Raw genomic sequence first — 24,215 nt, 5'->3', positions numbered from 1 at the left:
CACTCAAGGATGCATCGGAGGAATCCCAGTGTCACAACTGAGGTCCTGAGCTGACGGGAGGCAGCCTCAGTTGTAGGGGCTGAGATGTACCGGAACCTGGGAGGTTGTATCAGACCCCTGGACATGTAAGTAACATGAAAAATAACTGCCCGAAGGCGTGACCACGACAACTTGGATAAAAGTCAATGATGTTTATTATGACAACTCCGCAACACAGCAGCAGTAAAAGAAAACGTAAAAGTCAGCAAAGAATAAATACAGTTCCTGGGTACTACAGGATGGCAGGAGCCACAGGGCACTGGTAGTGTGAGATAGTTCTTATGATCTTCTAGATGGAAAGTCCTTACCAGGCCCGACTGTAGCAATGGAGATAACCCAGGATTGTGCCAGCTGGTGTTCCAGGAAAAGCTGGGTTGCTGAAGATAAAACAGCTGCTGTGGATACTGGCTGGAACCAGACTGTTGTTAGCACGGAGTGGATACTGGCTGGAACCAGTTAAATAATAAATGAACTTGGGAGCGATGAAATATGAACTGAAATGTAGAACTTGAGAGCGGAGAAATAATAATACCGGTGGAGAGTGGTAAAGTGTAGAAAGGACACCGGCCCTTTAAGGGAAGCTGTACTCTGCTGGAAGCTGAGCTGGAAGCAGGTAATGTTGTAGCTGGAAACAGATGAATCCACAATGGATTGGAGAGTCAGGCTACACCGCAGGTGGAATGCTGGTGCGGGTCTCTATGGTGGAAGTCTTGAGACAGGAGCTGGAACCTGGAAGACAATCACAGGAGAGAGACAAACAGGAACTAGGTTTGACAACCAAAGCACTGACGCCTTCCTTGCTCAGGCACAGTGTATTTATACCTGCAGCAAGGAAGGGATTGGCTAGGCAATTATGCAGATTATCAATACTGAGAACAGATTGGTGGAAATGATCAGCTGACAGAATCCAAGATGGCTGCGCCCATGCAGACACTTGGAGGGAAGTTTGGTTTGTAATCCATGTGGTAATGAAAACAGTAATGGCGGCGCCGGCCACCGGAGACAGGAGGCGCCAGGCTGACAGATGCACATCCAACCACGCGGACACAGCGGAGGCCGCGGCTGATGTAATCGCCACTCAGACACTCTGCATGCAGAAGTTCAGGGAGGCGGAGGCTGCGGGAGACGCCATGCCAGGTGTAATATGGCGTTTACTGTGACAGCGTCCCAGAGTGACAGGAGAGGATACAGGAATGTACACATCAGGATAACAGATGGGATCCGGTCCTGGAGCGCTGAGCCAGCCTTAGGAGGCATCTGATGGGTAAGAAATGGCGTCCAGATACCCGGATCGTGACAGCACCCCCCCCTTTAGGAGTGGCCCCAGGACACTTCTTTGGCTTTTGAGGAAACTTGGAATGGAATCTCCGGACCAAGGCAGGAGCATGGACATCAGAAGCATTGGTCCATGAACGTTCCTCAGGACCATAACCCTTCCAGTCAATAAGATATTGTAGTTGACCGTAACGGTGACGTGAGTCCAGGATCTTGGCCACTTCATACTCAACGCCTCGTTGAGTTTGGACTTTCGGAGTTGGAGGAAGTGAGGAATGAAACCGATTCAAGATCAGCGATTTCAACAGGGAAACATGGAATGTCCTGGGTATTTTTAAGAAGGGAGGCAACTGGAGTCTGTAAGCAACAGGATTGATGACTTGTTCAATCTTGAAAGGACCGATATAGCGAGGTGCAAACTTCATACTGGGAACTCTTAACCTCAAATTCTTCGTGGATAACCATACCCGATCACCCACCTTGAGAGCAGGAACTGCTCGACGCTTCTTATCCGCAAACTTCTTGTACCTGAACGATGCCTTGAGCAGAGCTGATCGTACGCTCTTCCAGATATTGGCAAACTGATGCAAGGTGATATCCACTGCGGGAACAGAAGTTGCTGGAAGCGGTTGGAACTCAGGGACTTTAGGGTGGAATCCAAAGTTAGTGAAGAATGGTGTTGAAGCAGATGAAGAATGATACTGGTTGTTATGACAGAACTCGGCCCAGGGAAGTAATTGAACCCAGTCATCTTGAGAGGAGGACACATAGATGCGGAGGAAGGCCTCCAAGTCCTGATTCACCCTCTCGGTTTGACCATTGGTCTGAGGATGGTAAGCCGTGGAAAACTTTAGCTTGACTTGGAGGACTTGACATAAACTTCGCCAGAATTTGGCTGTGAATTGAACTCCTCGATCTGAGATAATTTCTTCAGGAAGACCGTGGAGTCGGAAGATCTCTTGTATGAATACTTGAGCCAACTTTGGAAGCTGACGGAAGACCGGTGAGAGGAATGAAGTGTGCCATCTTGGTGAACCGGTCAACTACCACCCAGATGGTATTGAACTTGTTGCACATGGGTAAGTCTGTAATGAAATCCATCGACAAGTGGGTCCATGGTCGACGGGGAACGGATAGTGGAACCAGTTGCCCCGCAGGCGACTGGCGGGATACTTTATGTTGGGCACACTTTGGGCAAGATGCAATAAACTCCAAGACGTCCTTTTTCAGAGTTGGCCACCAATAGGACCTAGAGATAAACTCCAGGGTTTTTTGGATACCTGTATGTCCGGCAAAACGGGAAGCATGGGCCCAATGCATGAGCTTCTTCCTTAGCATCGGCTTCACAAAACTTTTCCCTGATGGGGGCGTAGAGTCCATCCCTACCGTGGAGAATGCCAACGGATTTATAATAGGATGCTTGTCTGAAGACTCTGACTCATTTTCTTGCTCCCATGAGCGGGAAAGGGCATCGGCCTTGCGATTCTGAGAGCCCGGACAGAACTGGAGTTTAAAGTCGAACCTGGAAAAGAAAAGTGCCCATCTGGCCTGACGAGGGTTGAGACATTGTGCGCCCTTCAGGTATAAAAGGTTCTTGTGGTCTGTAAGTATGGTGATTGAATGAGAAGCTCCCTCCAACAGATACCTCCACTCTTCTAGAGCGAGCTTGATGGCTAGCAACTCCTGGTCGCCAATGGCATAGTTGCGCTCAGCTGGGGAGAACTTCCGGGAGAAGAAACTGCAAGGGTGTAAATGGCCATCTTTAGCCCTCTGAGATAACACTGCTCCTACTCCAACGGAGGAGGCATCCACCTCTAAGATGAAAGGAGAGTCGATGTCAGGCTGTTTCAGAACAGGCGCAGAGCTGAACCTTTGTTTTAAAAGATGAAATGCTTGCATGGCTTCTTCAGACCACTTGGACGGGTTAGCACCCTTCTTAGTGAAAGCAGTAATAGGCGCCACAATGGTGGAAAAGTCTCGTATAAACTTTCGGTAATAGTTGGCGAACCCTAAGAACCTCTGGACCCCTTTGAGGGTTAAGGGTACTGGCCAATTTTGGATTGCTTGTAGTTTCTCAGGATCCATCTCTAGTCCGGAACCGGACACAATGTACCCTAGAAACGGAATGGACTTGACTTCAAAGACGCATTTTTCTAATTTGCAATAGAGATGATTGACACGGAGACGGGACAGAACCTCTTTAACCCAAAAACGATGTTCCTCTAAATCGTTGGCAAAAATGAGGATATCGTCTAGATAGACCACGACATGACGGTATAGAATGTCTCTGAAGATCTCATTGACAAAATGCTGGAAGACAGCTGGAGCATTGCTCAATCCGAAGGGCATGACGAGGTACTCATAATGTCCGTCACGGGTGTTAAAGGCGGTCTTCCACTCGTCACCCTCACGGATCCGGATGAGATTGTATGCACCTCGCAAGTCCAGCTTTGTAAAGATGGTAGCTCCGCTAACTCTGTCAAAGAGCTCAGTAATCAGGGGTAAAGGATAACGGTTCTTGATGGTAATGTCGTTCAAACCTCTGTAGTCGATGCACGGCCGCAGACCACCATCTTTCTTTTTTACAAAAAAGAAGCCTGCGCCGGCTGGAGAAGAAGAAGGTCGAATGAACCCCTTTGCTAGGTTCTCTTTAATATATTCCTCCATAGAATGCGTCTCAGGCAGAGACAACGGATAAGTTCGGCCTCGAGGTGGAACCTTCCCTGGAACGAGATCAATCGGACAGTCCCATTCTCTATGAGGAGGAAGGATATCAGCAGAAGCTTTACTGAACACATCCGTGAAATCTTGATATGGAGGAGGTGGAACATCAGACGACCTGGGGGAGGAAGAACAGACAGGCAATACTTTAAACAAACATGTCTCAGCACAGGAGGAACCCCATGCCAGGATTTGCGTAGTCGTCCAATCAATTGTAGGATTGTGAAGACGGAGCCATGGAAGGCCCAGGACCACAGGATGTGTGGCTCTTGGAATCACTAAAAAAGAAATAAGTTCGGAATGAAGAACTCCCACTCTCAGACGAACTGGTAGAGTCCTTAAAGAAATAACTGCATCAAAAATTTTGCTGCCATCCACGGCAGTTAAAGAAATGGACGAAGGAAGTCTCTCGGTGGGTAGGGACCACCGTTTAACATAGGCTTCGGTAATAAAGTTCCCAGCTGCTCCGGAATCAAGGAGGGCAATGACGTTCCGATAACGTTGAGCAACTTGAAGCGAGACTGGGAGATTACAATCTTGAGGAGATGGAGAGGAGATCATTACTCCTAGCCGGCCCTCTCCTTGGCGAGCTAGGATTTGGAGTTTCCCGGACGTTTGGGACAGGCATTAATGGTGTGAGACGGAGCTGCACAATAGAGACAGAGAAACTCGGAGAGACGTCTTCGGCGCTCAGCAGGAGTTAAACGGGAACGGCCAAGTTGCATGAGCTCATCTTTAGATGGTGACAGTTGACGAGGAGGAGGAGCAGAAGATTTTGGAGCAGATGATCTTCCACGCTCAGTTGCTCTCTCTCTGAAACGTAAATCAACTTTCGTGCAGAGTGAGATTAGCTCATCTAACTTAGAAGGTAAGTCTCTGGTAGCTAACTCATCTTTAATACGCTCAGATAAGCCATGCCAGAATGCAGCATACAGGGCCTCGTCGTTCCATGCCAGTTCGGATGCCAGGATCTGGAACTGTATCAGATATTGTCCTACAGTACGTGACCCCTGGCGTAAACGGAGAATCTCGGATTAAGCTGAGGTTACCCGGCCTCGCTCGTCGAAGATGCGCCTGAATGTTGACACGAAGGCAGTGTAGGAAGATAGCAGGGTGTCGGACCTCTCCCATAACGGTGATGCCCAATCAAGGGCTGAGCCACTGAGAAGAGAAATAATGTAGGCAATTTTTGTACGGTCACTGGGAAAATTGCCAGGTTGTAGCTCAAACTGAATCTCACACTGGTTGAGAAATCCCCTGCAGAATCTTGGAGATCCGTCAAATTTTGCTGGTGTTGGAAGATGAAGACGTGGAGCAGAAATGGGTAAGGTGGGTGGGGTTATAGCTGGAGTCACTGTGGTTGACGCACCAGACGCGCCTGATCCACGGAGAGTTGTCTGAATCCCATCCAGCCGAGTAGAGAGATCCTGGAGACAGCGGATGATGTGGCCCTGTGCAGCCTCCTGATGTTCTAGTCGGGCTGCCAGTTCTTGCATCGGCCTGGCCGCTTGATCCTGGTCTCCGGCTGGATTCATTAGGTCAGTGCTTACTGTCACAACTGAGGGCCTGAGCTGACGGGAGGCAGCCTCAGTTGTAGGGGCTGAGATGTACCGGAACCTGGGAGGTTGTATCAGACCCCTGGACATGTAAGTAACATGAATAATAACTGCCCGAAGGCGTGACCACGACAACTTGGATAAAAGTCAATGATGTTTATTATGACAACTCCGCAACACAGCAGCAGTAAAAGAAAACGTAAAAGTCAGCAAAGAATAAATACAGTTCCTGGGTACTACAGGATGGCAGGAGCCACAGGGCACTGGTAGTGTGAGATAGTTCTTATGATCTTCTAGATGGAAAGTCCTTACCAGGCCCGACTGTAGCAATGGAGATAACCCAGGATTGTGCCAGCTGGTGTTCCAGGAAAAGCTGGGTTGCTGAAGATAAAACAGCTGCTGTGGATACTGGCTGGAACCAGACTGTTGTTAGCACGGAGTGGATACTGGCTGGAACTAGAGATGAGCGCCTGAAATTTTTCGGGTTTTGTGTTTTGGTTTTGGGTTCGGTTCCGCGGCCGTGTTTTGGGTTCGAACGCGTTTTGGCAAAACCTCACCGAATTTTTTTTGTCGGATTCGGGTGTGTTTTGGATTCGGGTGTTTTTTTCAAAAAACACTAAAAAACAGCTTAAATCATAGAATTTGGGGGTCATTTTGATCCCAAAGTATTATTAACCTCAAAAACCATAATTTACACTCATTTTCAGTCTATTCTGAATACCTCACACCTCACAATATTATTTTTAGTCCTAAAATTTGCACCGAGGTCGCTGTGTGAGTAAGATAAGCGACCCTAGTGGCCGACACAAACACCGGGCCCATCTAGGAGTGGCACTGCAGTGTCACGCAGGATGTCCCTTCCAAAAAACCCTCCCCAAACAGCACATGACGCAAAGAAAAAAAGAGGCGCAATGAGGTAGCTGTGTGAGTAAGATTAGCGACCCTAGTGGCCGACACAAACACCGGGCCCATCTAGGAGTGGCACTGCAGTGTCACGCAGGATGGCCCTTCCAAAAAACCCTCCCCAAACAGCACATGACGCAAAGAAAAAAAGAGGCGCAATGAGGTAGCTGTGTGAGTAAGATTAGCGACCCTAGTGGCCGACACAAACACCGGGCCCATCTAGGAGTGGCACTGCAGTGTCACGCAGGATGTCCCTTCCAAAAAACCCTCCCCAAACAGCACATGACGCAAAGAAAAAAAGAGGCGCAATGAGGTAGCTGTGTGAGTAAGATTAGCGACCCTAGTGGCCGACACAAACACCGGGCCCATCTAGGAGTGGCACTGCAGTGTCACGCAGGATGTCCCTTCCAAAAAACCCTCCCCAAACAGCACATGACGCAAAGAAAAAAAGAGGCGCAATGAGGTAGCTGACTGTGTGAGTAAGATTAGCGACCCTAGTGGCCGACACAAACACCGGGCCCATTTAGGAGTGGCACTGCAGTGTCACGCAGGATGTCCCTTCCAAAAAACCCTCCCCAATCAGCACATGATGCAAAGAAAAAGAAAAGAAAAAAGAGGTGCAAGATGGAATTGTCCTTGGGCCCTCCCACCCACCCTTATGTTGTATAAACAAAACAGGACATGCACACTTTAACCAACCCATCATTTCAGTGACAGGGTCTGCCACACGACTGTGACTGATATGACGGGTTGGTTTGGACCCCCCCCCAAAAAAGAAGCAATTAATCTCTCCTTGCACAAACTGGCTCTACAGAGGCAAGATGTCCACCTCATCATCACCCTCCGATATATCACCGTGTACATCCCCCTCCTCACAGATTATCAATTCGTCCCCACTGGAATCCACCATCTCAGCTCCCTGTGTACTTTGTGAAGGCAATTGCTGCTGGTCAATGTCTCCGCGGAGGAATTGATTATAATTCATTTTAATGAACATCATCTTCTCCACATTTTCTGGATGTAACCTCGTACGCCGATTGCTGACAAGGTGAGCGGCGGCACTAAACACTCTTTCGGAGTACACACTTGTGGGAGGGCAACTTAGGTAGAATAAAGCCAGTTTGTGCAAGGGCCTCCAAATTGCCTCTTTTTCCTGCCAGTATAAGTACGGACTGTGTGACGTGCCTACTTGGATGCGGTCACTCATATAATCCTCCACCATTCTATCAATGTTGAGAGAATCATATGCAGTGACAGTAGACGACATGTCCGTAATCGTTGTCAGGTCCTTCAGTCCGGACCAGATGTCAGCATCAGCAGTCGCTCCAGACTGCCCTGCATCACCGCCAGCGGGTGGGCTCGGAATTCTGAGCCTTTTCCTCGCACCCCCAGTTGCGGGAGAATGTGAAGGAGGAGATGTTGACAGGTCGCGTTCCGCTTGACTTGACAATTTTGTCACCAGCAGGTCTTTCAACCCCAGCAGACTTGTGTCTGCCGGAAAGAGAGATCCAAGGTAGGCTTTAAATCTAGGATCGAGCACGGTGGCCAAAATGTAGTGCTCTGATTTCAACAGATTGACCACCCGTGAATCCTTGTTAAGCGAATTAAGGGCTCCATCCACAAGTCCCACATGCCTAGCGGAATCGCTCCGTGTTAGCTCCTCCTTCAATGTCTCCAGCTTCTTCTGCAAAAGCCTGATGAGGGGAATGACCTGACTCAGGCTGGCAGTGTCTGAACTGACTTCACGTGTGGCAAGTTCTAAGGGCATCAGAACCTTGCACAACGTTGAAATCATTCTCCACTGCGCTTGAGACAGGTGCATTCCACCTACTATATCGTGCTCAATTGTATAGGCTTGAATGGCCTTTTGCTGCTCCTCCAACCTCTGAAGCATATAGAGGGTTGAATTCCACCTCGTTACCACTTCTTGCTTCAGATGATGGCAGGGCAGGTTCAGTAGTTTTTGGTGGTGCTCCAGTCTTCTGTACGTGGTGCATGTACGCCGAAAGTGTCCCGCAATTCTTCTGGCCACCGACAGCATCTCTTGCACGCCCCTGTCGTTTTTTAAAAAATTCTGCACCACCAAATTCAAGGTATGTGCAAAACATGGGACGTGCTGGAATTTGCCCATATTTAATGCACACACAATATTGCTGGCGTTGTCCGATGCCACAAATCCACAGGAGAGTCCAATTGGGGTAAGCCATTCCGCGATGATCTTCCTCAGTTGCCGTAAGAGGTTTTCAGCTGTGTGCGTATTCTGGAAAGCGGTGATACAAAGCGTAGCCTGCCTAGGAAAGAGTTGGCGTTTGCGAGATGCTGCTACTGGTGCCGCCGCTGCTGTTCTTGCGGCGGGAGTCCATACATCTACCCAGTGGGCTGTCACAGTCATATAGTCCTGACCCTGCCCTGCTCCACTTGTCCACATGTCCGTGGTTAAGTGGACATTGGGTACAACTGCATTTTTTAGGACACTGGTGAGTCTTTTTCTGACGTCCGTGTACATTCTCGGTATCGCCTGCCTAGAGAAGTGGAACCTAGATGGTATTTGGTAACGGGGGCACACTGCCTCAATAAATTGTCTAGTTCCCTGTGAACTAACGGCGGATACCGGACGCACGTCTAACACCAACATAGTTGTCAAGGCCTCAGTTATCCGCTTTGCAGTAGGATGACTGCTGTGATATTTCATCTTCCTCGCAAAGGACTGTTGAACAGTCAATTGCTTACTGGAAGTAGTACAAGTGGGCTTACGACTTCCCCTCTGGGATGACCATCGACTCCCAGCGGCAACAACAGCAGCGCCAGCAGCAGTAGGCGTTACACGCAAGGATGCATCGGAGGAATCCCAGGCAGGAGAGGACTCGTCAGAATTGCCAGTGACATGGCCTGCAGGACTATTGGCATTCCTGGGGAAGGAGGAAATTGACACTGAGGGAGTTGGTGGGGTGGTTTGCGTGAGCTTGGTTACAAGAGGAAGGGATTTACTGGTCAGTGGACTGCTTCCGCTGTCACCCAAAGTTTTTGAACTTGTCACTGACTTATTATGAATGCGCTGCAGGTGACGTATAAGGGAGGATGTTCCGAGGTGGTTAACGTCCTTACCCCTACTTATTACAGCTTGACAAAGGGAACACACGGCTTGACACCTGTTGTCCGCATTTCTGGTGAAATACCTCCACACCGAAGAGCTGATTTTTTTGGTATTTTCACCTGGCATGTCAACGGCCATATTCCTCCCACGGACAACAGGTGTCTCCCCGGGTGCCTGACTTAAACAAACCACCTCACCATCAGAATCCTCCTGGTCAATTTCCTCCCCAGCGCCAGCAACACCCATATCCTCCTCATCCTGGTGTACTTCAACACTGACATCTTCAATCTGACTATCAGGAACTGGACTGCGGGTGCTCCTTCCAGCACTTGCAGGGGGCGTGCAAATGGTGGAAGGCGCATGCTCTTCACGTCCAGTGTTGGGAAGGTCAGGCATCGCAACCGACACAATTGGACTCTCCTTGTGGATTTGGGATTTCGAAGAATGCACAGTTCTTTGCTGTGCTGCTTTTGCCAGCTTAAGTCTTTTCATTTTTCTAGCGAGAGGCTGAGTGCTTCCATCCTCATGTGAAGCTGAACCACTAGCCATGAACATAGGCCAGGGCCTCAGCCGTTCTTTGCCACTCCGTGTGGTAAATGGCATATTGGCAAGTTTACGCTTCTCCTCCGACAATTTTATTTTAGGTTTTGGAGTCCTTTTTTTTTTTATATTTGGTGTTTTGGATTTGACATGCTCTGTACTATGACATTGGGCATCGGCCTTGGCAGACGACGTTGCTGGCATTTCATCGTCTCGGCCATGACTAGTGGCAGCAGCTTCAGCACGAGGTGGAAGTGGATCTTGATCTTTCCCTAATTTTGGAACCTCATCATTTTTGTTCTCCATATTTTAATAGGCACAACTAAAAGGCACCTCAGGTAAACAATGGAGATGGATACTAGTATACAATTATGGACTGCCTGCCGACTGCAGACACAGAGGTAGCCACAGCCGTGAACTACCGTACTGTACTGTGTCTGCAGCTAATATAGACTGGTTGATAAAGAGAAGATGTCTATGTAACTATGTATGTATAAAGAAGACTGAAAAAAATCCACGGTTAGGTGGTATACAATTATGGATGGACTGCCTGCCGAGTGCAGACACAGAGGTAGCCACAGCCGTGAACTACCGTACTGTACTGTGTCTGCAGCTAATATAGACTGGTTGATAAAGAGAAGATGTCTATGTAACTATGTATGTATAAAGAAGAATGAAAAAAAACCACGGTTAGGTGGTATACAATTATGGACGGACTGCCTGCCGAGTGCAGACACAGAGGTAGCCACAGCCGTGAACTACCGTACTGTACTGTGTCTGCAGCTAATATAGACTGGTTGATAAAGAGAAGATGTCTATGTAACTATGTATGTATAAAGAAGAATGAAAAAAATCCACGGTTAGGTGGTATACAATTATGGACGGACTGCCTGCCGAGTGCAGACACAGAGGTAGCCACAGCCATGAACTACCGTACTGTACTGTGTCTGCAGCTAATATAGACTGGTTGATAAAGAGAAGATGTCTATGTAACTATGTATGTATAAAGAAGAATGAAAAAAAACCACGGTTAGGTGGTATACAATTATGGACGGACTGCCTGCCGAGTGCAGACACAGAGGTAGCCACAGCCATGAACTACCGTACTGTACTGTGTCTGCAGCTAATATAGACTGGTTGATAAAGAGAAGATGTCTATGTAACTATGTATGTATAAAGAAGAATGAAAAAAATCCACGGTTAGGTGGTATTACAATTATGGACGGACTGCCTGCCGAGTGCAGAGACACAGAGGTAGCCACTGCCGTGAACTACCGTACTGTGTCTGCTGCGACTGGATGATAAATGATATAAAAAATATATATATATCACTACTGCAGCCGGACAGGTATATATTATATATTATATAACTAGGTGCTTCATCGCGCCCTACGGGCGCTCTTCACACCGTCGCAAGGGGCTACGCCCCCTTAACCCTTGCATGCCTTTCTGGGGTTCAATATTTGTGTTATATGGAGTATCACCTGCATTCCTTTGTTAGTGGTTAAATATTGCACAATGAAAGGGTGTGCGATGGTGAAGGAGGCGCGGCCCCTTGCGACGGCGTGAACAGCACCTGCAGACCACAATGTACAGAATGTAGCGGGTGCGGGGGGGTACTGCGGATGGTGTCTGTAGATGCTGCGGATGGAGGGGGGGCGGAAGTGGGGGTGGGGCCCGGATGGGGAAGGGTTGGGAGGTGCTGCGGGTGGGGGAGGGGCAGAGGAGTGGGGGATGCAGATGGGGGAGGGGTCCGGAGGCACTGCAGGTGGGGGAGGGGCAGGGGTGCCATGGGTGGGGGAGGGGCAGGTGTGGGGATGTTGCAGATGGGTGAAGGGTTCCGGAGGTGCTGTGGGATGGGAAGGGGCGGGAGTGCCACTGGTGGGGTAGGGGTCCGTAGGCGCCATGGGTAGGGGAGGGGCAGGTACGGGTGTTGCGGCAGATGGGGAAGGAGGTCCGGAGGTGCTGCAGGTGGTGGTGGGGCAGGTGCGGGGGTGCCATTGGTGGGGGAGGGGTGGGTGAGGGGGGGACCGCGGATGGAGGAGGGTGTCTGCAGATGCTGCGGGTGGAGGGGGGCAGGTGTGGGGGAGACATATAAGGGGGGTGAATGGTGGAGGGGGCCTGGAGATTGCTGGGGGTGGTGAAGGGGCGGAGGAGTGGGAGCCGCGGGTGGTGTAGGGGGTCTGGAGGCACAGCATGTGGGGGAGGGGTGGAGTGCCGCATGTGGTGGAGGGGAAGGTGCGGAGGTGTGGTGCATTGGGGAGAGGTCTGGAGGTGCTGCGGGTACTGTACCTGCCAAAAAGGTAGTTGGAGGGTATGCAGTAACAGGGCCAGGACAGGGGTGACAGGGTCAGAACAGGGTTGACTGGGCCAGGACAGGGGTGACAGGGTCAGAACAGGGGTGACAGGGTCAGAACAGGGGTGACGGGGCCAGGACAGGGGTGACGGGGCCAGGACATGGGCGACGGGGCCAGGACAGAAATGACAGGGACAGGATAGGGGTGACAGGGTCAGTGTAGGGGCGGCAGGACCAGGACAGGGGTGTCAGGGCCAGTATAGGGTTGACAGGGCAAGCACAGGGGTGACAGGGCCAGGATAGGGGTAGCAGGGCCAGCATAACGGTGACAGGGCCAGGATAAGGGTGAAAGGGCCAGGATAAGGGTGAAAGGGCCAGGATAAGGGTGGCAGGTCAAGGCCAGGGATTACAGGGACATGACAGAACACAGGGCACGGGAGAGATTGGTATTAGGGACAGAACAGTGGTGACAGACAGATGTGTCTTACCGGAGTCACTGCTGCTGGCTGCTGCTGTTCCACTCCAACCTGTTGGCATCTGCTGCTGGTGGAGACTTGGCATGGCTGACTCTCTTAGGCTGTATTCCTGCTTCCTCTGCCCATCCGCATCACTCCCCCCCTCCTCAGTCACACACCGCAGACCTCGCGCAGCTGCCGGGCACTGTGGTAAGGTGAGACTGGGAGTGACTGGTTAGCCCCCAGGAGATGCTGCGGCTGGAGGGAGGAGGGGGTCATAGCATGCACGTGGCGCGGACCTCACGGCTGCTGGGCACTATGGTAAGGGGAGACTGGGAGTGACTGGTTAGCTCCCAGGAGACGCTGATGCTGGAGGGAGGAGGGGGTCAGAGCCTGCAAGCAGCGCGGACTTCTGCAGCGCTACCCGCCGGCTAAAGTGTGTGAAGGAGCTGGGCGCAACTCACTGCGGGTGGCAGCGCTGCAGCTAGCGGTGGGGTCGCAGGGGCTGGAGATAACAGAGGCAGTACGGAAAGTGCACAGCGGCTGGTGACCCACAAAACTACAGCTAAGAAGCGTGGAGTGTGCCAGAATGTGACGCTCCTCCCTGCCAGAGAGACCCTGCTGAGTATGCTGATGTGGGGGTCAAGTATGGCATACCCCCTCACACACCCCCATACCTCCCAAATGTCCCAATTTTCGCGGGACAGTCCCATTTTTTGGGGTCTGTCCCGCTGTCCCACCCGCGGGTCGCAGTGTCCTGCGGTGGGGGGGGGGGAGCAGTTGAAAAGCTCCTGTACTCGCTGTTCTGCTTAGCAGAGCAGCGGTGAATAGTGGAGACAGAGGGAGAGGGGGCATCAGGGGGTACGGATTAAGGGGGGGTTCCAGCAGCAGAGCCGGATTAAGGGGGGGGGGCAGGCGGTACGTACCGTTGGCCCCACAGTTTTAGGGGGCCCCCTGGCTGGAGTAGCTCTGTCCCAGCTCAGAAGCTCCCCCGTCCTGCCAGCAACAGCGGCAGCATTGTGCTACAGTCAGCACACGCTGCTGCGTATTGGCAGGTCTGTGGTGTTGCAGGGAGGCAGCAGTCTCCCTGCTTTCTTCTGCCTGTGCGGGTGTGTAGGGGGGAGCGACCACCTCCTCTGGATTTACCTCTAGCTGAGGGGCCAAAATACCATAAAAAAAAAATTCCCGGAATTTGCATAATGGGGCGTGGCCTCGCGTCCCGCGATTAGGCCACGCCCCCAACCCACAGCAGGCACAGCAATGAGATAAGGCTCCCCTGTCTCAAGTACCCTGTGCCCCCCGGACTCATAATCAGCCCCTGGGGCCATGCCAGCAGCTCACAGAGCGCTGGGCATGCCCCCTCACTGACGAAAACGGGGGCCCTCCCGCGAAGCCACGCCCCCTTTTCGCCGTGTGTGTGTGTGTGTGTGTGTGTGTGTGTGTGAGTGTGTGAAAGCTGGGAGGTATGCACCCTGCCTGTGCCATGTCCATACTATCTGCTTCTGCAGCTGCTCCTAGTGTCCTATAGATTTGGCCAGATCTGTGACTCATTTGACTAACTCCGCCCACTGTTGTGACTCCGCCCAGCGTTAGCAAATGAATCACAAGATCACAGAATAGGGCTATTATATAGGAGATGACGGACCTGCTGGACACTGTCTGTCAGCAGAATGAGTTTTATTTTTATAGAATAAAAAAAAAAAAACACACAAGTGAAGTCACACGACGAGTATTTAACTTTTTCAGGCAATCACAATATAAGTATACTACTAACTATACTGGTGGTCAGTGTGGTCAGGTCACTGGTCAGTCACACTGGCAGTGGCACTCCTGCAACAAAAGTGTGCACTGTTTAATTTTAATATAATATGTACTCCTGGCTCCTGCTATAACCTATAACTGGCACTGCAGTAGTGCTCCCCAGTCTCCCCCACAATTATAAGCTGTGTGAGCTGAGCAGTCAGACAGATATATAATATATATAGATGATGCAGCACACTGGCCTGAGCCTGAGCAGTGCACTGCACAGTGCACACAGATATGGTATGTGACTGACTGAGTCACTGTGTGTATCGCTTTTTTCAGGCAGAGAACGGATATATTAAATAAACTGCACTGTGTGTCTGGTGGTCACTCACTATATAATATATTATGTACTCCTGGCTCCTGCTATAACCTATAACTGGCACTGCAGTAGTGCTCCCCAGTCTCCCCCACAATTATAAGCTGTGTGAGCTGAGCAGTCAGACAGATATATATAATATTATATATAGATAATAGATGATGCAGCACACTGGCCTGAGCCTGAGCAGTGCACACAGATATGGTATGTGACTGACTGAGTCACTGTGTGTATCGCTTTTTTCAGGCAGAGAACGGATATATTAAATAAACTGCACTGTGTGTCTGGTGGTCACTCACTATATAATATATTATGTACTCCTGGCTCCTGCTATAACCTATAACTGGCACTGCAGTAGTACTCCCCAGTCTCCCCCACAATTATAAGCTGTGTGAGCTGAGCAGTCAGACAGATATATATAATATTATATATAGATAATAGATGATGCAGCACACTGGCCTGAGCCTGAGCAGTGCACACAGATATGGTATGTGACTGACTGAGTCACTGTGTGTATCGCTTTTTTCAGGCAGAGAACGGATATATTAAATAAACTGCACTGTGTGTCTGGTGGTCACTCACTATATAATATATTATGTACTCCTGGCTCCTGCTATAACCTATAACTGGCACTGCAGTAGTGCTCCCCAGTCTCCCCCACAATTATAAGCTGTGTGAGCTGAGCAGTCAGACAGATATATATAATATTATATATAGATAATAGATGATGCAGCACACTGGCCTGAGCCTGAGCAGTGCACACAGATATGGTATGTGACTGAGTCACTGTGTGCTGTGTATCGCTTTTTTCAGGCAGAGAACGGATTATAAAGTAAACTGCACTGTCCTCACTAGTAAACTCTCTCCACTCAGTCTCTACACTTCTACAGTAACAGTACTCCTCCTAGTCAGCTCCAGTAAATCTCTCTCAGTCTCTTATAATCTAAATGGAGAGGACGCCAGCCACGTCCTCTCCCTATCAATCTCAATGCACGTGTGAAAATGGCGGCGACGCGCGGCTCCTTATATAGAATCCGAGTCTCGCGAGAATCCGACAGCGTCATGATGACGTTCGGGCGCGCTCGGGTTAACCGAGCAAGGCGGGAAGATCCGAGTCTGCTCGGACCCGTGAAAAAAACCATGAAGTTCTGGCGGGTTCGGATTCAGAGAAACCGAACCCGCTCATCTCTAGCTGGAACCAGTTAAATAATAAATGAACTTGGGAGCGATGAAATATGAACTGAAATGTAGAACTTGAGAGCGGAGAAATAATAATACCGGTGGAGAGTGGTAAAGTGTAGAAAGGACACCGGCCCTTTAAGGGAAGCTGTACTCTGCTGGAAGCTGAGCTGGAAGCAGGTAATGTTGTAGCTGGAAACAGATGAATCCACAATGGATTGGAGAGTCAGGCTACACCGCAGGTGGAATGCTGGTGCGGGTCTCTATGGTGGAAGTCTTGAGACAGGAGCTGGAACCTGGTAGACAATCACAGGAGAGAGACAAACAGGAACTAGGTTTGACAACCAAAGCACTGACGCCTTCCTTGCTCAGGCACAGTGTATTTATACCTGCAGCAAGGAAGGGATTGGCTAGGCAATTATGCAGATTATCAATACTGAGAACAGATTGGTGGAAATGATCAGCTGACAGAATCCAAGATGACTGCGCCCATGCAGACACTTGGAGGGAAGTTTGTTTTGTAATCCATGTGGTAATGAAAACAGTAATGGCGGCGCCGGCCACCGGAGACAGGAGGCGCCAGGCTGACAGATGCACATCCAACCACGCGGACACAGCGGAGGCCGCGGCTGACGTAATCGCCACTCAGACACTCTGCATGCAGAAGTTCAGGGACGGCGGCGGAGGCTGCGGGAGACGCCATGCCAGGTGTAATATGGCGTTTACTGTGACAGCGTCCCAGAGTGACAGGAGAGGATACAGGAATGTACACATCAGGATAACAGATGGGATCCGGTCCTGGAGCGCTGAGCCAGCCTTAGGAGGCATCTGATGGGTAAGAAATGGCGTCCAGATACCCGGATCGTGACACCCAGGCAGGAGAGGACTCGTCAGACTTGCCAGTGACATGGCCTGCAGGACTATTGGCTTTCCTGTTTATGGAGAAAATTGACACTGAGGGAGTTGGTGGTGTAGTTTGCAGGAGCTTGGTTACAAGAGGAAGGGATTTAGTTGTCAGTGGGCTGCTTCCGCTGTCACCCAAAGTTTTTGAACTTGTCAATGACTTCTGATGAATGTGCTCCAGGTGACGTATAAGGGAGGATGTTCCTAGGTGGTTAACGTCCTTACCCCTACTTATTACAGCTTGACAAAGGCAACACACGGCTTGACACCTGTTGTCCGCATTTCTGTTAAAATAATTCCACACCGAAGAGGTGATTTTTTTTGTAATTTGACCAGGCATGTCAATGGCCATATTCGTCCCACGGACAACAGGTGTCTCCCCGGGTGCCTGACATAAACAATCCACCTCACCATCAGAATCCTCCTTGTTAATTTCCTCCTCAGCGCCAGCAACACCCATATCCTCATCCTGGTGTACTTCAACAGTGACATCTTCAATTTGACTATCAGGGACTGGACTGTAGGTGCTCCTTCCAGCAATTGCAGGGGGCGTGCAAATGGTGGAAGGCACCACCTCTTCCCATCCAGTGTTGGGAAGGTCAGGCATCACAACCGACACAATTGGACTCTCCTTGGGGATTTGTGATTTAGAAGAACGTACAGTTCTTTGCTGTGCTTTTGCCAGCTTAAGTCTTTTCATTTTTCTAGCGGCAGGATGAGTGCTTCCATCCTCATGTGAAGTTGAACCACTAGCCATGAACATAGGACAGGGCCTCAGCCGTTCCTTGCCACTCCGTGTCGTAAATGGCATATTGGCAAGTTTACGCTTCTCATCAGACGCTATTAATTTTGATTTTTGGGTCATTTTACTGAACTTTTTTTTCTTGAATTTTACATGCTCTCTACTATGATATTGGGCATCAGCCTTGGCAGACGACGTTGATGGCATTTCTTCGTCTCGGCCATGACTAGTGGCAGCAGCTTCAGCACGAGGTGGAAGTGGATCTTGATCTTTCCCACATTTTTGTTCTCCATTTTTTAATGTGTGGAATTTTATGCCAGTAATATATATCAATAGCAATGGCCTACTGTACCATACTGCTATATATATACTGGTGGTCAGCAAAATTCTGCACTGTCCTCCTACTATATACTGCGCACAACTAAAATGCAGCACAGGTATGGATGGATAGTATACTTGACGACACAGAGGTAGAGCAGTGGACTACTGTACCGTACTATAATATATATTTTGGTGGTCAGCAAAATTCAGAACTGTCCTCCTACTATATACTGCGCACAAATAAATTGCAGAACAGGTATGAATGGATAGTATACTTGACGACACAGAGGTAGAGCAGTGGACTACTGTACTGTACTGCTATATATATATACTGGTGGTCAGCAAAATTCTGCACTGTCCTCCTACTATATACTGCGCACAACTAAAATGCAGCACAGGTATTGATGGATAGTATACTTGACGACACAGAGGTAGAGCAGTGGACTACTGTACCGTACTGCTATATATATACTGGTGGTCAGAAAAATTCTGCACTGTCCTCCTACTATATACTGCGCACAACTAAAATGCAGCACAGGTATGGATGGATAGTATGCTTGACGACACAGAGGTAGAGCAGTGGACTACTGTACCGTACTGCTTTATATATACTGTTGGTCAGCAAAATTCTGCACTGTCCTCCTACTATATACTGTGCACAACTAAAATGCAGAACAGGTATGGATGGATAGTATACTTGATTACACAGAGGTAGAGCAGCGGACTACTGTACTGTACTGCTATATATATACTGGTGGTCAGCAAAATTCTGCACTGTCCTCCTACTATATACTGTGCACAACTAAAATGCAGCACAGGTATGGATGGATAGTAAACTTGACGACACAGAGGTAGAGCAGTGGACTACTGTACCGTACTGCTATATATATACTGGTGATCAGCAAAATTCTGCACTGTCCTCCTACTATATACTGTGCACAACTAAAATGCAGCACAGGTATGGATGGATAGTATACTTGACGACACAGAGGTAGAGCAGTGGACTACTGTACCGTACTGCTATATATATACTGGTGATCAGCAAAATTCTGCACTGTCCTCCTACTATATACTGCGCACAACTAAAATGCAGCACAGGTATGGATGGATAGTATATTTGACGACACAGAGGTAGAGCAGTGGACTACTGTACCGTACTGCTATATATATACTGGTGGTCAGCAAAATTCTGCACTGTCCTCCTACTATATACTGCGCACAACTAAAATGCAGAACAGGTATGGATGGATAGTACACTTGACGACACAGAGGTAGAGCAATGGACTACTGTACCGTACTGCTATATATATACTGGTGGTCACAGCAAAATTCTGCACTGTCCTCATACTATATACTACAATGCAGCACAGATATGGAGCGTTTTTCAGGCAGAGAACGTAGATATTTTCAGCACAGATATTTGCAAGCACACTGAGCACAGATATTTGCAGCACACTGAACACAGAAACTGAGAGAATGCAGCCACGTTCTCTCGCTATCATCTCCAAAGCACAAGTGAAAATGGCGGCGACGCGTGGCTCCTTACATAGAATACGAATCTTGCGAGAATCCGACAGCGGGATGATGACGTTCGGGCGCGCTCAGGTTAACTGAGCGAGGCGGGAAGATCCGAGTCTGCCTCGGAACCGTGTAAAATGGGTGAAGTTCGGGGGGGTTCGGATCCCGAGGAACCGAACCCGCTCATCACTAATATACATACATATATATATATATATATATATAGGCTGTGGGAAGGCTCGGCACTCACTTGTGGGTAGTAGATACTTGCTCCGGTGCCATCCAGGGATAATGAAATTCTATGTAGATGCTTGGTAATGGCGGCACTCAGCAGACTCATCAATAATGCAAAAGCCTTTTAATATCGGTCCTACGCTGTTTCGGGGAAAACCCCGTCTTCAGGGACAAACAGTACATGTAAAGATGCAGACAGAAACTACTTATATACCCAAATAACCAGTGCTCATAATGAGTAAAACTACTCACCTGTCCGGTGCTGCCATTCCCGCCGCGTCTGTCCGCTGCATATGCGGGTCACCAAAGGATGACGTCAGCGGTCAGCGCCGGACAGTGAGAGTCAATGAAACAGTCAGTGAGGGTGTTGCTAAGCAACTCCTGTGCATAACAACAAGACGATGTAAGTTAAAAATACAAACACGTGCAAAGTAAAAGAACAAATCCCTAACTAACACTAACTAACAACATACTACCTAAATTAAAAACAAAGGAGTTAGTTCCACTGAATGTTAACTTTTGATCTGATCACGATCGCGTGGTTTGTATAACGCTAGGTATTACTGAACTCTAGCTCAATCATATATAACCTATACAGGTGTACACGAAATACAACTTAACAACAATTGCTGTTAATCGATCAAAAAAACAAAAAACATTAGAATCATAACTCACAAGCCCTCAACGCTGCCAGAGTATACTGTGTGCTGGCCCTGTCCTGTATGATGCCAAACTACTAGAATACTTATAGAAAACACTGAAGTCCCAAGGTCTCATTCAAGCCACCTGGAGAAATTGTATTTAAAACATGAATCCAGCGGCTTTCTCTCTGCATTAGGATCTTATTGCGGTCGCCCCCTCTATGTAGTGGAGGTACATGGTCAATGATGATGGCACGTATGCTAGCTATGCTATGTTTGGCCATCAGGCAGTGACGTGCCACTGGCTCTTCACTCGTCCCTTTCTCCATAGCTTGCTTAATGGCACTTCTGTGAAGGGCCATACGTTCACGGAATTGGCGCTGCGTCTTACCGACGTAGGCCAACCCACAGGGGCATTTCAACATATATATCACATGGGTGGTCGTACATGTCACCCGGTGATGAATTTTGAATGGTTTGCCTGTATGGGGATGATAGAAGTTGGCCCCTGTCAATAAGGTATTACATGTGGAGCAGCCTAAACAGCGAAAACAGCCCACTTTGGGACGTAAAAAGTGGGTCTGCTGCTGTTTTGTAAGTGGAAATACATCTAATTTCACTATTCTATCACCAATGTTGGACCCCCTGGTATAACTAGGTAAAACCCTGGAGTCCAGCAAACCCGGTAAAGTTTTATCTGTATTAACTATGGGCCACAGGTTTTTAACCTGTTGTGTAATAGCTGTGGTCGCAGCTGTGAATTTATTAACCCACGGGATTACTTGAGCCCTATGTTTGTCTTCACCCAAATTAGGCTTATTCAATAAAGAATCTCTAGACAGATTCATCACTTTGTTCTTACCAGTGACGTGCGGTGAGGTCACTGGTTGGGGAGGCACTGGCAGCTAACAAGCCCTCCCTCCCCCCCCCCCCCCCGGAAAAAAAAAAAAAAGTGTGGTCCCCCAACACATCAGTAAAACCAGCACTAGGCACTAGGCAGAACCAGCCAGGGGGAGTAATGCCATAGCAGGGGAGACACTCAGTGTGGTGTCCCCCTGCCATAACATTAATCTGCCCCCCCAGCCAGTCAGCCCGGGGTTGGAATTCCTCGGAAAGTGGGAACCCCAAAAAATAAAAATGGGGTCCCCCCCTCCCGAGCAATAACCAGCACTGGGCTGATAGCCCTGTGCTATGCCCCGCACCCCTGGTGGCGGTGGGTGCGGGGTTCATTGTGTGTTAATATTGTTCTTTACAGGTGGCCTACAGGTCCCAGCAAGCCTGCCCCAGCATGCTGGCACTTGGAGAACCACAAGTGCCAGCATGCCCGGACATAAAGGGCCTGCTGGCACCTGTAGTCCACCTGCAAAGAATAGTAATATTGTTCTTTACAGGTAGCCTACAGGTCCCAGCAAGCCTGCCCCAGCATGCTGGCACTTGGAGAACCACAAGTGCCAGCATGCCCGGACATAAAGGGCCCGCTGGCACCTGTAAAGAAAATATTAAAATAAAACACCACACAAAAATAAGCTTTATTAAACTTGGTCTTCACCTGGGGGCGGCGGCCTTTAAGCTCTTTTGCATGGCCGCCGCCTTCCCAGGGCTTCCGGCGTCTTCACCTGGGGGGCGCCACCCCCCCAAGGGCTTCCAGCGTCTTCACCTGGTGGGCGGCGGCTGCTAAGCTCTTTTGCATAGCCGCCGCCCAGCCAGGACTTCCGGCGTCTTCTTTCTTCAGGAGCTCTTCACTGCTCCTCCTCCGCCGTCGGACTGACTCTCCTTTGCCTCGCGCTGACTTATATAAGTCAGCCGGAGGGGGCGGGGCGATGACGCGGCGAGCCGTGATTGGCTCGCGGCGGCCATCTTGAATTTCAAAAATGACGCTGAGGCGCCATTTTTGAAACTGGAACCGCTCCGCTGCCAAACTCTGCAGATAAAGGTACATTTCCGCCGCCGCACCGCCGCTGCAACCCGCCACCCGCCCGCACCACCGCCCGCACCACCGCCGCATCCCGCCGCCCACACCATCGCCGCATCCAGCCGCCCGCACCTCCTCCGCCAGCGTCGCCGACACAGTGATTGACAGCGGATCCAGTGACGGATCCGCTGGCCAATCACTGTGGCCTCACTGACAGGGACGTGCTTTCATAGGTTGAAAGCACGTCCCTGTAGGAAAGCGGCACCTCTAATGGTGCCGCTTTCCCATATATTTTCAATGGGCTTTTACAGCCCATGGCTAGTCCCCGCCCGTGCCCGCCCCCCGCTCCCCATACTTTCCCCAGTGACAACGGGAGGCACCACGATCGGTGCCTCCCAAACACATACAGAGGGGAGCAATGTAAAAAATAATATTAAGAAGATACATATGACACAGAATATGTGTCATATGCATCTTCTTTGTATTAACTGAATCATTAATGACAGGGGAGGCACTGCCTCCCCTGCCTCCCCTGACTGCACGTCCCTGGTTCTTACTAATCAATAATTCCTGACGTGGGTAACCCCGTTCAAATTTCTGGACCATCTGGTCTATAGAGATTTCAACCTGTGTTGGGTCTGAAATAATTCTTCTTGCTCTCAGAAATTGTGATTGTGGCAACCCCTTGGGTAATGGAAGGGGATGTGAGCTTGCATGGTGTAAAATTTAATTACGGTCAGTGGGTTTGATGTATAGAGTTGTTTGTAATTGACCTGCTTGTATTGAAATGATGACATCCAGAAAATGTATTTCCAGATGTGACATCTGGTATGTGAACTTCACCGGGCTCACAGTGTCATTATGTTCATTTAATATACGCTCAAGATGTTCCTGAGGTCCCTGCCAAAAAATAAGGAGATCATCTATGTACCTCTTGTAGAAGTACATAGATGAAATGGGTGGAGTGTCAAACAGAGTTTGTTCAATCGAATACATATAGGCATTGGCGTACGATGTGGCCACAGGGGACCCCATCGCACAGCCAAGTACCTGCAGGTATATGCGACCATCAAAAGTAAAATAATTGCGTGTCAGCACTAAAGTAAGCAATTTCAGAAAGAAATCTACTGCTGGACCTAGGTAAGCGGGATTGTCAGTGATCAAACAACGGACCGCCTCCACACCTGCATCATGTGGGATGCAGGTGTAGAGGCTAGTCACGTCGGCACTGCACAAAGTAAGACCCTCCGGTGGTGTGCCCAAAGCTTGTAGACACACCAACAGGGATGTTGTGTCTTTAAGATATGAGGGAATCTTCTGAATACATGGGTTTAGAAATGCATCTAAAAAGATGGCTATTGGGTGATACAGGGAATTCCTAGCCGACACTATCGGTCGGCCTGGTAGATTAGATAGCGATTTATGTACTTTAGGTACAGTGTAGAACAGCGGAATCTTAGGATGTTCTACTGTCAACGCTCGTTTCTGCACACTGGATAATATCCCTGACTCACTAGCCCTTGTCAACAATTCATCCAATTCTTGTTTAAATCTTCCTGTTGTGTCATAAGACAAAAGACTATAAGTCTGTTGATCTGACAGTTGGCGTTTGCTCTCCAAGACGTAGTCAGACAAGTCCTGAATGACTATAGCGCCCCCCTTGTCCGCGCTACGTATTATTATATCAGTCCTTTTAGAAAGGTCATTCAATGCTGTAAGTTCCTGTCTGTTCAAGTTAGAATGATACGGCTTGACCCCTTCATT

This window comes from Pseudophryne corroboree, chromosome 4 (assembly GCF_028390025.1).
Source record: "Pseudophryne corroboree isolate aPseCor3 chromosome 4, aPseCor3.hap2, whole genome shotgun sequence".
In the NCBI taxonomy this organism is placed as follows: Eukaryota; Metazoa; Chordata; class Amphibia; order Anura; family Myobatrachidae; genus Pseudophryne; species Pseudophryne corroboree.
The sequence above is the reverse complement of the archived record's forward strand: the minus strand, read 5'-3'. Positions refer to the sequence as shown.